This window comes from Drosophila yakuba, chromosome 2R (assembly GCF_016746365.2).
Source record: "Drosophila yakuba strain Tai18E2 chromosome 2R, Prin_Dyak_Tai18E2_2.1, whole genome shotgun sequence".
In the NCBI taxonomy this organism is placed as follows: Eukaryota; Metazoa; Arthropoda; class Insecta; order Diptera; family Drosophilidae; genus Drosophila; species Drosophila yakuba.
Window position 1 is genome coordinate 1,604,463 of NC_052528.2, and position 15,000 is coordinate 1,619,462.

A 15,000-nucleotide genomic window follows, 5' to 3' on the forward strand; every position below is an offset into this window, starting at 1 on the left:
CTTTATGCTCTTTAAGAACACAGAAACAAATATTAAAACAGAACATTAAATATAATTAAATAAATCTTTTGATTAAACGCCCAGCTTCTAACTTGATGGATTGGCTAAATATAATAGCTAAAATCAAGGAACTGCGCGACGACTTTGATAGATCGTTTAAATGCCTCAATAAGAGTGCACCAATAGGTAACGATACATAGATAAACCATTTAGAGATACTATTAGAAAAATATAACGAGGTCCGTGTCATAATACTTGACCACAATACGAAATTTTTTTCGTTACAACAGACATTTGGACATTTCCTTGTTGCACAAGTCGCGACTTTTAGATTGCAGCCACTTTCGTCTCGTAGGAATTTATTGTTCTAGAGGGCCCACTTGAATTCATCGCTTTAGAGTGCGACTGACTTGGTACGGGCGGTCTCACATCAACGATGGCCTCTAGGGTTCGATGGCGTTCTGTGAGGAAGTTGTTCAGCTCTACCCATGTCGGGATGTCGGCTTTCTTATGGAGCGACTGCTCCCATAAGGAGAGAGTTATCTTCGGGAGCTTGGATGAACACAGATATACCAGCAGGCAGTCCCAGTTCTCGATGTTGATGCCTGACATTTCTAAGGCAGTCAAGAAACCTTGAACAGTACTTTGCAGTACCTTCAAGGCCGCCCCAGATTCCTGTGGTATCGACTGCACATTAAAAAGGACTTTTAATTGACTGTTTACCAACAATCGTTTATTTTCGAAGAGCTCTGTTAGGTTCTCCCACGCAGGGCGGAAACCCTCGTTGGTGAGAGGCGAAATCGAAACGATGGCATGCGCGTCGCCACTTGTTTTGGCATTTAAATGGAATAACTTTTCCACCGGAGTCAGCCGTGGATTATTGATATAAATGGCTGTAAAAAGATCCCGGAAAGTCGGACAGGCGAGATAGTCGCCTGCGAAAACTTCTGTATTGCATGGAGGCAACCGACAGCCAGAGGAAATTTAGGCCTGAGGTGCAGCGTTCGCGGCTGGGATGGATTGAGACGCGCCCTGTTCGATTTTATCAACGAGCTGGGCAACACACCTTTCATAGACTGAATGGCAATAACTGTATTTAGCGTTGAGAATAAGCATGTTGCCTGCTGCCGCTTCGCCTGCTGACACAAGGCACTCTTAGCAAATGTCGAATTCCTTTATAACTTTGTCCCATAGGGATCGGACTCGGTCGCGACGGACGCTAAGCATCGTGACGGTTGGAGCTGCAGATTCCGGAGTGTTGATCTGAGCCTCTAATTCGCTTAAGCGGTCAGAAATGAACTTGGCTAGCGCTAGATCGGAAGCTGCCATATTTTTAGCTGTGCGCTGTACTGTGGCTTTGAATGGAGTAGCACAGTCGTCGGAAATCTGCGCAGGCGAAATGCTTCTTGGAATTCTTGGACTCTTCGGCCCCTGTGGTGAAAAAAAGACCTGGGTTTGTCAGCGGATGGGTATAATCGAAAAAATGCGAAATGGAAAGGAAGCGGTTTCCGAGCACGGTCACACTTTTTCAAATGTGGACAGATTCGTTAGACTGCACTTAATAAGTTTAAGATTGCTCCCGTGAACGGTAGAAAGCAGCGGAAAAAGACCGTATAGGATGTAACGTGTGAGAAAGTGGTTTGGACTAATTGGACAGCTGACTTGGAGTGAACAGCGAATTGTATAAATGACCGGTGATTCATGGTAATCAGGTCCACCTGATTTACGGTTGGAGCACTTGGAATGTGTTTATTAGAACGTAGAAAATTTTATTTTTCCTTTACAAATGGAAACGGAGAAATTTGGAATGGTGGAATTGGAATCTTTTCTCCGCGTTGTAAGTACTTCTAAAAACAAACACAAATTAATATCCAAGCAATACAGGAAAAAATATTTGTCGGGTGAATGACTTATATTTGGCGGTCGTCTATTTATTTTTTAAAATTTGGTTTACAAAGAAAATTTGTTTTTGGATGAAAAATATTCTTGTGGTTTCTGTAGTTGTTATGAAAATTTAAAAATAATTAAATAAATATTGAAAAATGTATTTGTTATAATTTATTGCTTGGAAATTGATTTGAAAATATATTTTTCTTGCATTTTATGGATGGAAAACAAAACACCTTCTCCGCGTCGGCACTTGGAAAAAATTTTACAAAAAAAACACTTTACACTTTGGTAAATGTGTATAAGGAATGCAGATAATATGCTCAATGTATGTCGGATATATATGTAGATAATATATGTGTGTGTAATATATGTAATGTATGTTGATGTAATATATGTAATATACGGAACTGGTGTGTAAATGTTTAATTTATAATTTATTTGAAATTTTGGGATTTTTGGTATGTGTTTTTTGTTTTGTTATTGTATTCTTCGATAGCAAATTGTATTAGGTGGACTGCGGAGTTTAGGCAAAAAAGTGTTGCGAAATAATTTGGCTTGCGTTGGACACAGTGAAACGAGAACAGAATGGTTGCCAATTTTGGCAGAGCTTTGAACTTAGCAATTTTCACTGAACTTGGCTCAATTTTCACTTTTTCACATTTGGAATTTTGCACTTTTTTTTAAACTTTTTATTCATTGAATTCTTGAAATTTCAAATGAATATTTAAATATATTCGGAGATTTGGACTTTGACTTTCACGAATGAGGGTGAAAGAGAACGGTGGGTAATATGGCGGCGCCCGTAGAATGAATAAGTACTTTTTCTTTAATTGCCTTTTGTCGGAGAAATCCGTTAGATTTGACAAAAAATCTTATAGCAAATTGAACGAAATTGGATTTTCGAACCTTTTGCTGGAGACCGGCAATTAAAAGGAATGGAAATTTCGTACTTATCTTGTAATTTGTTCGCTGGTGGACAAAATTGAAAATCCAGGTGATCCGGCTCGAATGGATCAAAATGTTGGGATGATGGGGGGTGGCTGTCCTGGAATTTTCCAAATATGCTGAAATAGAAACACTCGAAAATAAGCGAACAATAGACTTTTCGTAATTGCGCGGGCGCGACGGGCGTAAAGCTTATTCTATTCAGCTAGGCTCTCCCGAGCGCAGCGGAGACTCCAATTTGAGCTGCCCCGGGGAGAGTAGAGTTGGAGACTCTGTGGTGAAGAGCGAGAGAGAGGGAGCGAAGAGCGGGTGACAGTCCAAGCCCCGTAACTTGGTCAAACATAAAAACAGTTGGTGCGACTAAGCAAACAGAGGATGTGAAAAAATCAATACCAAAACTAATAAAGAATTGCCCCGCAGACTGCGAGGCGCCTTTATATTCACCACGCTGCGAGTATAGCTGCATGGCGAAAAGAACGCAAACAACTAGTTAACTGGACTGTCAGAAAAGGTAAACGCGGTGAACTATCCGTGCACTGCGTCAACGACTGGATTGTAAAAAGAAGTAAACGCGGTGAACTATCTGTCCACTCATCAGCGACTGAATTGTAAAAAGAAGTAAACGCGAAGACAAAATAGATATGAAAGCACATCAAAACAAATAAGTAAATGTCATTTAACAATTCTATAAGTAAATTATATCTAAAATTTATCTATTAAGAAAAAACTGTATTAGGAGAAAACATCTACTAGACCCATGTTTAAAAGGAAGTTAAGTCAGTGGACTCCACTGCTAATATAATCAACAAGGTTGAAGTTGTACCTTTAAACCTAGATATTATAATAATCTTTTTGATCAATATGACAATAATTATGTTGTTCAATATACGCTGTAAATTATATAAAATGCATAATAAATGCTTTAAGAAAAGAGATATAAGCAGAGCTAATGATTTAGACAGAGTTTGAGTGCTGAAAGGCAATAAGTAAAGCAAAAACAATTAAAAAAATGTCTAACCTTATTAAGCAACCCTAATCCTGTCATGTCAAAAAGAATTATAATCACAAAAATTTCCGAAATAATAAAAATTGATTGTTGAAATGTAATGACTACAACAACTAAATTTAATTTAAAAAAAAACAATGAAACAAATATTAAAACAGAACATTAAATATAATTAAATAAATCTTTTGATTAAACGCCCAGCTTCTAACTTGATGGATTAGCTAAATATAATAGCTAAAATCAAGAAACTGCGCGACGACTTTGATAGATCGTTTAAATGCCTCAATAAGAGTGCACCAATAGGTAACGATACATAGATAAACGATTTAGAGATACTATTAGAAAAATATAACGAGGTCCGTGTCATAATACTTGACCACAATACGAAATTTTTTTCGTTACAACAGACATTTGGAGAAAACGCGGACATACACGGACAGGATGGTTTTCCTTGTTGCACAAGTCGCGACTTTTAGATTGCAACCACTTTCGTCTCGTAGGAATTTATTGTTCTAGAGGGCCCACTTGAATTCATCGCTTTAGAGTGCGACTGACTTGGTACGGGCGGTCTCACGTCAACGATGGCCTCTAGGGTTCGATGGCGTTCTGTGAGGAAGGTGTTCAGCTCTACCCATGTCGGGATGTCGGCTTTCTTATGGAGCGACTGCTCCCATAAGGAGAGAGTTATCTTCGGGAGCTTGGATGAACACAGATATACCAGCAGGCAGTCCCAGTTCTCGGTGTTGATGCCTGACATTTCTAAGGCAGTCAAGAAACCTTGAACAGTACTTTACAGTACCTTCAAGGCCGCCCCAGATTCCTGTGGTATCGACTGCACATTAAAAAGGATTTTTAATTGACTGTTTACCAACAATCGTTTATTTTCAAAACGCTCTGTTAGGTTCTCCCACGCAGGGCGGAAACCCTCGTTGGTGAGAGGCGAAATCGAAACGATGGCATGCGCGTCGCCACTTGTTTTGGCATTTAAATGGAATAACTTTTCCACGGGAGTCAGCCGTGGATTATTGATATAAATGGCTGTAAAAAGATCCCGGAAAGTCGGACAGCGAAGATAGTCGCCTGCGAAAACTTCTGTATTGCATGGGGGCAACCGACAGCCAGAGGAAATTTAGGCCTGAGGTGCAGCGTTCGCGGCTGGGATGGATTGAGACGCGCCCTGTTCGATTTTATCAACGAGCTGGGCAACACACCTTTCATAGACTGAATGGCAATAACTGTATTTAGCGTTGAGAATAAGCATGTTGCCTGCTGCCGCTTCGCCTGCTGACACAAGGCACTCTTAGCAAATGTCGAATTCCTTTATAACTTTGTCCCATAGGGATCGGACTCGGTCGCGACGGACGCTAAGCATCGTGACGGTTGGAGCTGCAGATTCCGGAGTGTTGATCTGAGCCTCTAATTCGCTTAAGCGGTCAGAAATGAACTTGGCTAGCGCTAGATCGGAAGCTGCCATATTTTTAGCTGTGCGCTGTACTGTGGCTTTGAATGGAGTAGCACAGTCGTCGGAAATCTGCGCAGGCGAAATGCTTCTTGGAATTCTTGGACTCTTCGGCCCCTGTGGTGAAAAAAACACCTGGGTTTGTCAGCGGATGGGTATAATCGAAAAAATGCGAAATGGAAAGGAAGCGGTTTCCGAGCACGGTCACACTTTTTCAAATGTGGACAGATTCGTTAGACTGCACTTAATAAGTTTAAGATTGCTCCCGTGAACGGTAGAAAGCAGCGGAAAAAGACCGTATAGGATGTAACGTGTGAGAAAGTGGTTTGGACTAATTGGACAGCTGACTTGGAGTGAACAGCGAATTGTATAAATGACCGGTGATTCATGGTAATCAGGTCCACCTGATTTACGGTTGGAGCACTTGGAATGTGTTTATTAGAACGTAGAAAATTTTATTTTTCCTTTAAAAATGGAAACGGAGAAATTTGGAATGGTGGAATTGGAATCTTTTCTCCGCGTTGTAAGTACTTCTAAAAACAAACACAAATTAATATCCAAGCAATACAGGAAAAAATATTTGTCGGGTGAACGACTTATATTTGGCGGTCGTCTATTTATTTTTTAAATTTTGGTTTACAAAGAAAATTTGTTTTTGGATGAAAAATATTCTTGTGGTTTCTGTAGTTGTTATGAAAATTTAAAAATAATTAAATAAATATTGAAAAATGTATTTGTTATAATTTATTGCTTGGAAATTGATTTGAAAATATATTTTTCTTGCATTTTATGTATGGAAAACAAAACACCTTCCCGCGTCGGCACTTGGAAAAAATTTTATTTGTTGCTTTGGACTTGCCGACGGGAAACACTTTACACTTTGGTAAATGTGTATAAGGAATGCAGATAATATGCTCAATGTATGTCGGATATATATGTAGATAATATATGTGTGTGTAATATATGTAATGTATGTTGATGTAATATATGTAATATACGGAACTGGTGTGTAAATGTTTAATTTATATTTTATTTGAAATTTTGGGATTTTTGGTATGTGTTTTTTGTTTTGTTATTGTATTCTTCGATAGCAAATTGTATTAGGTGGACTGCGGAGTTTAGGCAAAAAAGTGTTGCGAAATAATTTGGCTTGCGTTGGACACAGTGAAACGAGAACAGAATGGTTGCCAATTTTGGCAGAGCTTTGAACTTAGCAATTTTCACTGAACTTGGCTCAATTTTCACTTTTTCACATTTGGAATTTTACACTTTTTTTTAAACTTTTTATTCATTGAATTCTTGAAATTTCAAATGAATATTTAAATATATTCGGAGATTTGGACTTTGACTTTCACGAATGAGGGTGAAAGAGAACGGTGGGTAATATGGCGGCGCCCGTAGGAATGAATAAGTACTTTTTCTTTAATTGCCTTTTGTCGGAGAAATCCGTTAGATTTGACAAAAAATCTTATAGCAAATTGAACGAAATTGAATTTTCGAACCTTTTGCTGGAGACCGGCAATTAAAAGGAAGGGAAATTTCGTACTTATCTTGTAATTTGTTCGCTGGTGGACAAAATTGAAAATCCAGGTGATCCGGCTAGAATGGATCAAAATGTTGGGATGATGGGGGGTGGCTGTCCTGGAATTTTCCAAATATGCTGAAATAGAAACACTCGAAAATAAGCGAACAATAGACTTTTCGTAATTGCGCGGGCGCGACGGGCGTAAAGCTTATTCTATTCAGCTAGGCTCTCCCGAGCGCAGCGGAGACTCCAATTTGAGCTGCCCCGGGGAGAGTAGAGTTGGAGACTCTGTGGTGAAGAGCGAGAGAGAGGGAGCGAAGAGCGGGTGACAGTCCAAGCCCCGTAACTTGGTCAAACATAAAAACAGTTGGTGCGACTAAGCGAACAGAGGATGTGAAAAAATCAATACCAAAACTAATAAAGAATTGCCCCGCAGACTGCGAGGCGCCTTTATATTCACCACGCTGCGAGTATAGCTGCATGGCGAAAAGAACGCAAACAACTAGTTAACTGGACTGTCAGAAAAGGTAAACGCGGTGAACTATCCGTGCACTGCGTCAACGACTGGATTGTAAAAAGAAGTAAACGCGGTGAACTATCTGTCCACTCATCAGCGACTGAATTGTAAAAAGAAGTAAACGCGAAGACAAAATAGATATGAAAGCACATCAAAACAAATAAGTAAATGTCATTTAACAATTCTATAAGTAAATTATATCTAAAATTTATCTATTAAGAAAAAACTGTATTAGGAGAAAACATCTACTAGACCCATGTTTAAAAGGAAGTTAAGTCAGTGGACTCCACTGCTAATATAATCAACAAGGTTGAAGTTGTACCTTTAAACCTAGATATTATAATAATCTTTTTGATCAATATGACAATAATTATGTTGTTCAATATACGCTGTAAATTATATAAAATGCATAATAAATGCTTTAAGAAAAGAGATATAAGCAGAGCTAATGATTTAGACAGAGTTTGAGTGCTGAAAGGCAATAAGTAAAGCAAAAACAATTAAAAAAATGTCTAACCTTATTAAGCAACCCTAATCCTGTCATGTCAAAAAGAATTATAATCACAAAAATTTCCGAAATAATAAAAATTGATTGTTGAAATGTAATGACTACAACAACTAAATTTAATTAAAAAAAAAACAATGAAACAAATATTAAAACAGAACATTAAATATAATTAAATAAATCTTTTGATTAAACGCCCAGCTTCTAACTTGATGGATTAGCTAAATATAATAGCTAAAATCAAGAAACTGCGCGACGACTTTGATAGATCGTTTAAATGCCTCAATAAGAGTGCACCAATAGGTAACGATACATAGATAAACGATTTAGAGATACTATTAGAAAAATATAACGAGGTCCGTGTCATAATACTTGACCACAATACGAAATTTTTTTCGTTACAACAGACATTTGGAGAAAACGCGGACATACACGGACAGGATGGTTTTCCTTGTTGCACAAGTCGCGACTTTTAGATTGCAACCACTTTCGTCTCGTAGGAATTTATTGTTCTAGAGGGCCCACTTGAATTCATCGCTTTAGAGTGCGACTGACTTGGTACGGGCGGTCTCACATCAACGATGGCCTCTAGGGTTCGATGGCGTTCTGTGAGGAAGGTGTTTAGCTCTACCCATGTCGGGATGTCGGCTTTCTTATGGAGCGACTGCTCCCATAAGGAGAGAGTTATCTTCGGGAGCTTGGATGAACACAGATATACCAGCAGGCAGTCCCAGTTCTCGGTGTTGATGCCTGACATTTCTAAGGCAGTCAAGAAACCTTGAACAGTACTTTACAGTACCTTCAAGGCCGCCCCAGATTCCTGTGGTATCGACTGCACATTAAAAAGGATTTTTAATTGACTGTTTACCAACAATCGTTTATTTTCGAAACGCTCTGTTAGGTTCTCCCACGCAGGGCGGAAACCCTCGTTGGTGAGAGGCGAAATCGAAACGATGGCATGCGCGTCGCCACTTGTTTTGGCATTTAAATGGAATAACTTTTCCACGGGAGTCAGCCGTGGATTATTGATATAAATGGCTGTAAAAAGATCCCGGAAAGTCGGACAGCGAAGATAGTCGCCTGCGAAAACTTCTGTATTGCATGGGGGCAACCGACAGCCAGAGGAAATTTAGGCCTGAGGTGCAGCGTTCGCGGCTGGGATGGATTGAGACGCGCCCTGTTCGATTTTATCAACGAGCTGGGCAACACACCTTTCATAGACTGAATGGCAATAACTGTATTTAGCGTTGAGAATAAGCATGTTGCCTGCTGCCGCTTCGCCTGCTGACACAAGGCACTCTTAGCAAATGTCGAATTCCTTTATAACTTTGTCCCATAGGGATCGGACTCGGTCGCGACGGACGCTAAGCATCGTGACGGTTGGAGCTGCAGATTCCGGAGTGTTGATCTGAGCCTCTAATTCGCTTAAGCGGTCAGAAATGAACTTGGCTAGCGCTAGATCGGAAGCTGCCAGATTTTTAGCTATGCGCTGTACTGTGGCTTTGAATGGAGTAGCACAGTCGTCGGAAATCTGCGCAGGCGAAATGCTTCTTGGAATTCTTAGACTCTTCGGCCCCTGTGGTGAAAAAAACACCTGGGTTTGTCAGCGGATGGGTATAATCGAAAAAATGCGAAATGGAAAGGAAGCGGTTTCCGAGCACGGTCACACTTTTTCAAATGTGGACAGATTCGTTAGACTGCACTTAATAAGTTTAAGATTGCTCCCGTGAACGGTAGAAAGCAGCGGAAAAAGACCGTATAGGATGTAACGTGTGAGAAAGTGGTGTAAAATTTACTAAGTGGGAACGCCGTAGTTTGGACTAATTGGACAGCTGACTTGGAGTAAACAGCGAATTGTATAAATGACCGGTGATTCATGGTAATCAGGTCCACCTGATTTACGGTTGGAGCACTTGGAATGTGTTTATTAGAACGTAGAAAATTTTATTTTTCCTTTACAAATGGAAACGGAGAAATTTGGAATGGTGGAATTGGAATCTTTTCTCCGCGTTGTAAGTACTTCTAAAAACAAACACAAATTAATATCCAAGCAATACAGGAAAAAATATTTGTCGGGTGAACGACTTATATTTGGCGGTCGTCTATTTATTTTTTAAATTTTGGTTTACAAAGAAAATTTGTTTTTGGATGAAAAATATTCTTGTGGTTCCTGTAGTTGTTATGAAAATTTAAAAATAATTAAATAAATATTGAAAAATGTATTTGTTAAAAAAGAAAAACCGCTTATAATTTATTGCTTGGAAATTGATTTTTCTTGTATTTTATGGATGGAAAATAAAACGCCTTCTCCGCGGCGGCACTTGGAAAAAATTTTATTTGTTGCTTTGGACTTGCCGACGGGAAACACTTTACACTTTGGTAATACACTTTCGGTAATATATGTAGATAATATATGTAGATAATATATGTGTGTAATATATGTAATGTATGTTGATGTAATATACATAAGTAATATATGGAACTGGCGTGTAAATGTTTAATTTATATTTTATTTGGAATTTTGGGAATTTTTGGTATGTGTTTTTTGTTTTGTATGTATGTTTTGTATTCTTGGATAGCAAATTGTATTAGGTGGACTGCGGAGTTTAAGCAAAAAAGTGTTGCGAAAATAATTTGGCTTGCGTTGGACACAGTGAAACGAGAACAGAATGGTTGCCACTTTTGGCAGAGCTTTGGGCTTAGAAATTTTCACTGAACTTGGCACAAATTATTTTATTTTACTCTTTCACATTTGGAATTTTGCACTTTTTTGAACTTTTTATTCTTTGAATTCTTGAAATTTCAAATGAATATTTAAATATATTCGGAGATTTGGACTTTGACTTTCACGAATGAGGGTGAAAGAGAACGGTGGGTAATATGGCGGCGCCCGTAGGAATGAATAAGTACTTTTTCTTTAATTGCCTTTTGTCGGAGAAATCCGTTAGATTTGACAAAAAATCTTATAGCAAATTGAACGAAATTGGATTTTCGAACCTTTTTCTGGAGACCGACAATTAAAAGGAATGGAAATTTCGTACTTACCTTGTAATTTGTTCGCTGGTGCAAAAAATTAAAAATCCAGGTGATCCGGCTCGAATGTATCAAAATGTTGGTATGATGTAAAGTAAAATATATAATATCTAGATTTAGCGAGAAAGGCACACGTTTCAGGTACTAGTTCCAAATACATATAATTTCCCAGCTGAACTATTCCTAGATGTAATTGCTGAGGAAAAAGATAGTAAGCCAAGTAAGCCTGCAGCAAGAGAACGAAACAGCCAACCTCTACACGCAAGAGGTTGAGCAATTAACAAAATTATATTAGTGATGAATTGAATCCAGAACTAGTAAATAAATATAGCACGAACCAAGCCGTCAAGGCAATGACAATGAATTGCTCTATTGATAAGGTAAAAATTATCATGCACTCAGGCACGTTTAACAGCATGAATGATGTCATATCTAAATTTATAGACAGTTGCACAGAGGCAACTAAACATTCCAACACTGTTCTTTTCTACCAAAATCAGACTCTGCGCGGTACATACTGCGGTCGTTATAATACAGGGGGCCGCCCTTATTACAGAGGCGGCCATCGTTATAACAATTTTAATAATAAGCTGAGGAAACACCCGAGGTGGCCAGTATGATGGTAGAGGAAACTCCCAACATAGAGGCAACCCAAATAGACGGAATAATCAGCGTACTCAAGTACGAGTTACCCAAAGTAGCTCGGAAAACCCGCTTGAGCAACCAACAGTAGTGAAAGTATTCAATATAAATCTAAGCCTCAGTCGTATCATTAAATTAAGAATTAATAATAACAATAAATCCTTGACACTATTAGTAGATACAGGAGGAAGTATACCGTTGCTAAAATACAATTATAAATACAACGTAAATAAAAGTAACAAAACAAACATAACAGGCAGAGGACAGGGAACTATTCCATCAATTGGACAAGCTTCAATTGATTTACTTTTTGACAGTTTTATAATAGAGCACGACTTCCAAATAGTCCATAATGAATTCTCCATACCTTGTGGTGGAATCATTGGACTCGACTTCATTAGAAAATTTAATTGTCAGAGAGATTATCAAAACGATGAATTTATAAAAAACCCATCTTCGAATAAGTACCAAATTCGCGTACCATTAGTACACAGTGGTATTGACTCAATATTATTACCTGCTAGGTCAGAAGTTATGAGAAAAATATATATATCATAATACAAACTGACCAAGATACTGTATTTATACCTAACCAAGAAAAAACACCCGGGGGTATTAATAGCGTATAGTATCGTAGCAAAAAAAAAGGGATATTCCGAATAATAAACAAAACAAATAAAATAGTTAAACTGGAAAAAGCCCAAGTAATGTTTGAATCGATAAGAGATTACGAACTAATTAATGACAATATCAAATACCCCACCAGAAGTAGCGAAGTACTAAGTAATCTTAAATTCCCAGAGCAATTCAAGACCCAGCATACTGAAATATGCACCCAATACTGTGACGTATTTGGCCTAGAAACAGAAGCAATATCAAGTAATAATTTTTACAGACAAAAATTTAGGTTAGCAGATAAAACTCCAATTTTCATTAAAAGTTATAGAAACGCAGAGACGGAAAAGCCGGAAATAAATAGGTAGGTAAACAAATTAATTAATGATGGTATTGTAGAACCATCCATATCAGAATATAATAGCCCACTTCTCTTGGTACCCAAGAAATTTCTTTCAAATTCAAAGGAAAAAAGATGGCGTTTAGTAGTTGATTTCCGACAAATTAATAAAAAGCTGTTGGCAGATAAATACCCACTGCCCAGAATAGAAGAAATCTTGGATCAATTACGTCGCGCGAAATACATCTCGTGTTTAGATCTAATGGATTTCACCAAAGAAGAAAAGTCTAGAAACATAACTTCCTTCTCAACCAGAACCGGTCAGAAATGAACTTGGCTAGCGCTAGATCGGAAGCTGCCATATTTTTAGCTGTGCGCTGTACTGTGGCTTTGAATGGAGTAGCACAGTCGTCGGAACTCTGCGCAGGCGAAATGCTTCTTGGAATTCTTGGACTCTTCGGCCCCTGTGGTGAAAAAATAGACATGTGTTTGTCAGCGGACAATTTCTTCTTATCGTCTCCGATGGGTATAATCGAAAAAATGCGAAATGGAAAGGAAGCGGTTTCCGAGCACGGTCACACTTTTTCAAATGTGGACAGATTCGTTAGACTGCACTTAATAAGTTTAAGATTGCTGCCGTGAACGGTAGAAAGCAGCGGAAAAAGACCGTATAGGATGTAACGTGTGAGAAAGTGGTGTAAAATTTACTAAGTGGGAACGCCGTAGTTTGGACTAATTGGACAGCTGACTTGGAGTGAACAGCGAATTGTATAAATGACCGGTGATTCATGGTAATCAGGTCCACCTGATTTACGGTTGGAGCACTTGGAATGTGTTTATTAGAACGTAGAAAATTTTATTTTTTCTTTACAACTGGAAACGGAGAAATTTGGAATGGTGGAATTGGAATCTTTTCTCCGCGTTGTAAGTACTTCTAAAATCAAACACAAATTAATATCCAAGCAATACAGGAAAAAATATTTGACGGGTGAACGACTTATATTTGGCGGTCGTCTATTTATTTTTTAAATTTTGGTTTACAAAGAAAATTTGTTTTTGGATGAAAAATATTCTTGTGGTTCCTGTAGTTGTTATGAAAATTTAAAAATAATTAAATAAATATTGAAAAATGTATTTGTTAAAAAAGAAAAACCGCTTATAATTTATTGCTTGGAAATTGATTTTTCTTGTATTTTATGGATGGAAAACAAAACGCCTTCTCCGCGTCGGCACTTGGAAAAAATTTTATTTGTTGCTTTGGACTTGCCGACGGGAAACACTTTACACTTTGGTAATACACTTTCGGTAATATATGTAGATAATATATGTAGATAATATATGTGTGTGTAATATATGTAATGTATGTTGATGTAATATTCATAAGTAATATATGGAACTGGCGTGTAAATGTTTAATTTATATTTTATTTGGAATTTTGGGAATTTTTGGTATGTGTTTTTTGTTTTGTATTCTTGGATAGCAAATTGTATTAGGTGGACTGCGGAGTTTAAGCAAAAAAGTGTTGCGAAAATAATTTGGCTTGCGTTGGACACAGTGAAACGAGAACAGAATGGTTGCCACTTTTGGCAGAGCTTTGGGCTTAGAAATTTTCACTGAACTTGGCACAAATTATTTTATTTTACTCTTTCACATTTGGAATTTTGCACTTTTTTGAACTTTTTATTCTTTGAATTCTTGAAATTTCAAATGAATATTTAAATATATTCGGAGATTTGGACTTTGACTTTCACGAATGAGGGTGAAAGAGAACGGTGGGTAATATGGCGGCGCCCGTAGGAATGAATAAGTACTATTTCTTTAATTGCCTTTTGTCGGAGAAATCCGTTAGATTTGACAAAAAATCTTATAGCAAATTGAACGAAATTGGATTTTCGAACCTTTTTCTGGAGACCGACAATTAAAAGGAATGGAAATTTCGTACTTATCTTGTAATTTGTTCGCTGGTGCACAAAATTAAAAATCCAGGTGATCCGGCTCGAATGTATCAAAATGTTGGTATGATGGGTGGCACAAGTAAAATATATAATATCTAGATTTAGCGAGAAAGGCACACGTTTCAGGTACTAGTTCCAAATACATTTAATTTCCCAGCTGAACTATTCCTAGACGTAATTGCTGAGGAAAAAGATAGTAAGCCAAGTAAGCCTGCAGCAAAAGAACGAAACAGCCAACCTCTACACGCAAGAGGTTGAGCAATTAACAAAATTATATTAGTGGTAAATTGAATCAAGAACTATTAAATAAATATAGCACGACCCAAGCCGTCAAGGCAATGACAATGAATTGCTCTATTGATAAGGTAAAAATTATCATGCAATCAGGCACGTTTAACCGCATGAATGATATTAGTGATGAATTGAATCCAGAACTAGTAAATAAATATAGCACGATACATCTCGTGTTTAGATCTAATGGATTTCACCAAACCGAGCAAGAAGAAAAGTCTAGAAACATAACTTCCTTCTCAACCAGCAACGGTTCGTATCGCTTCACCCGCTTCAC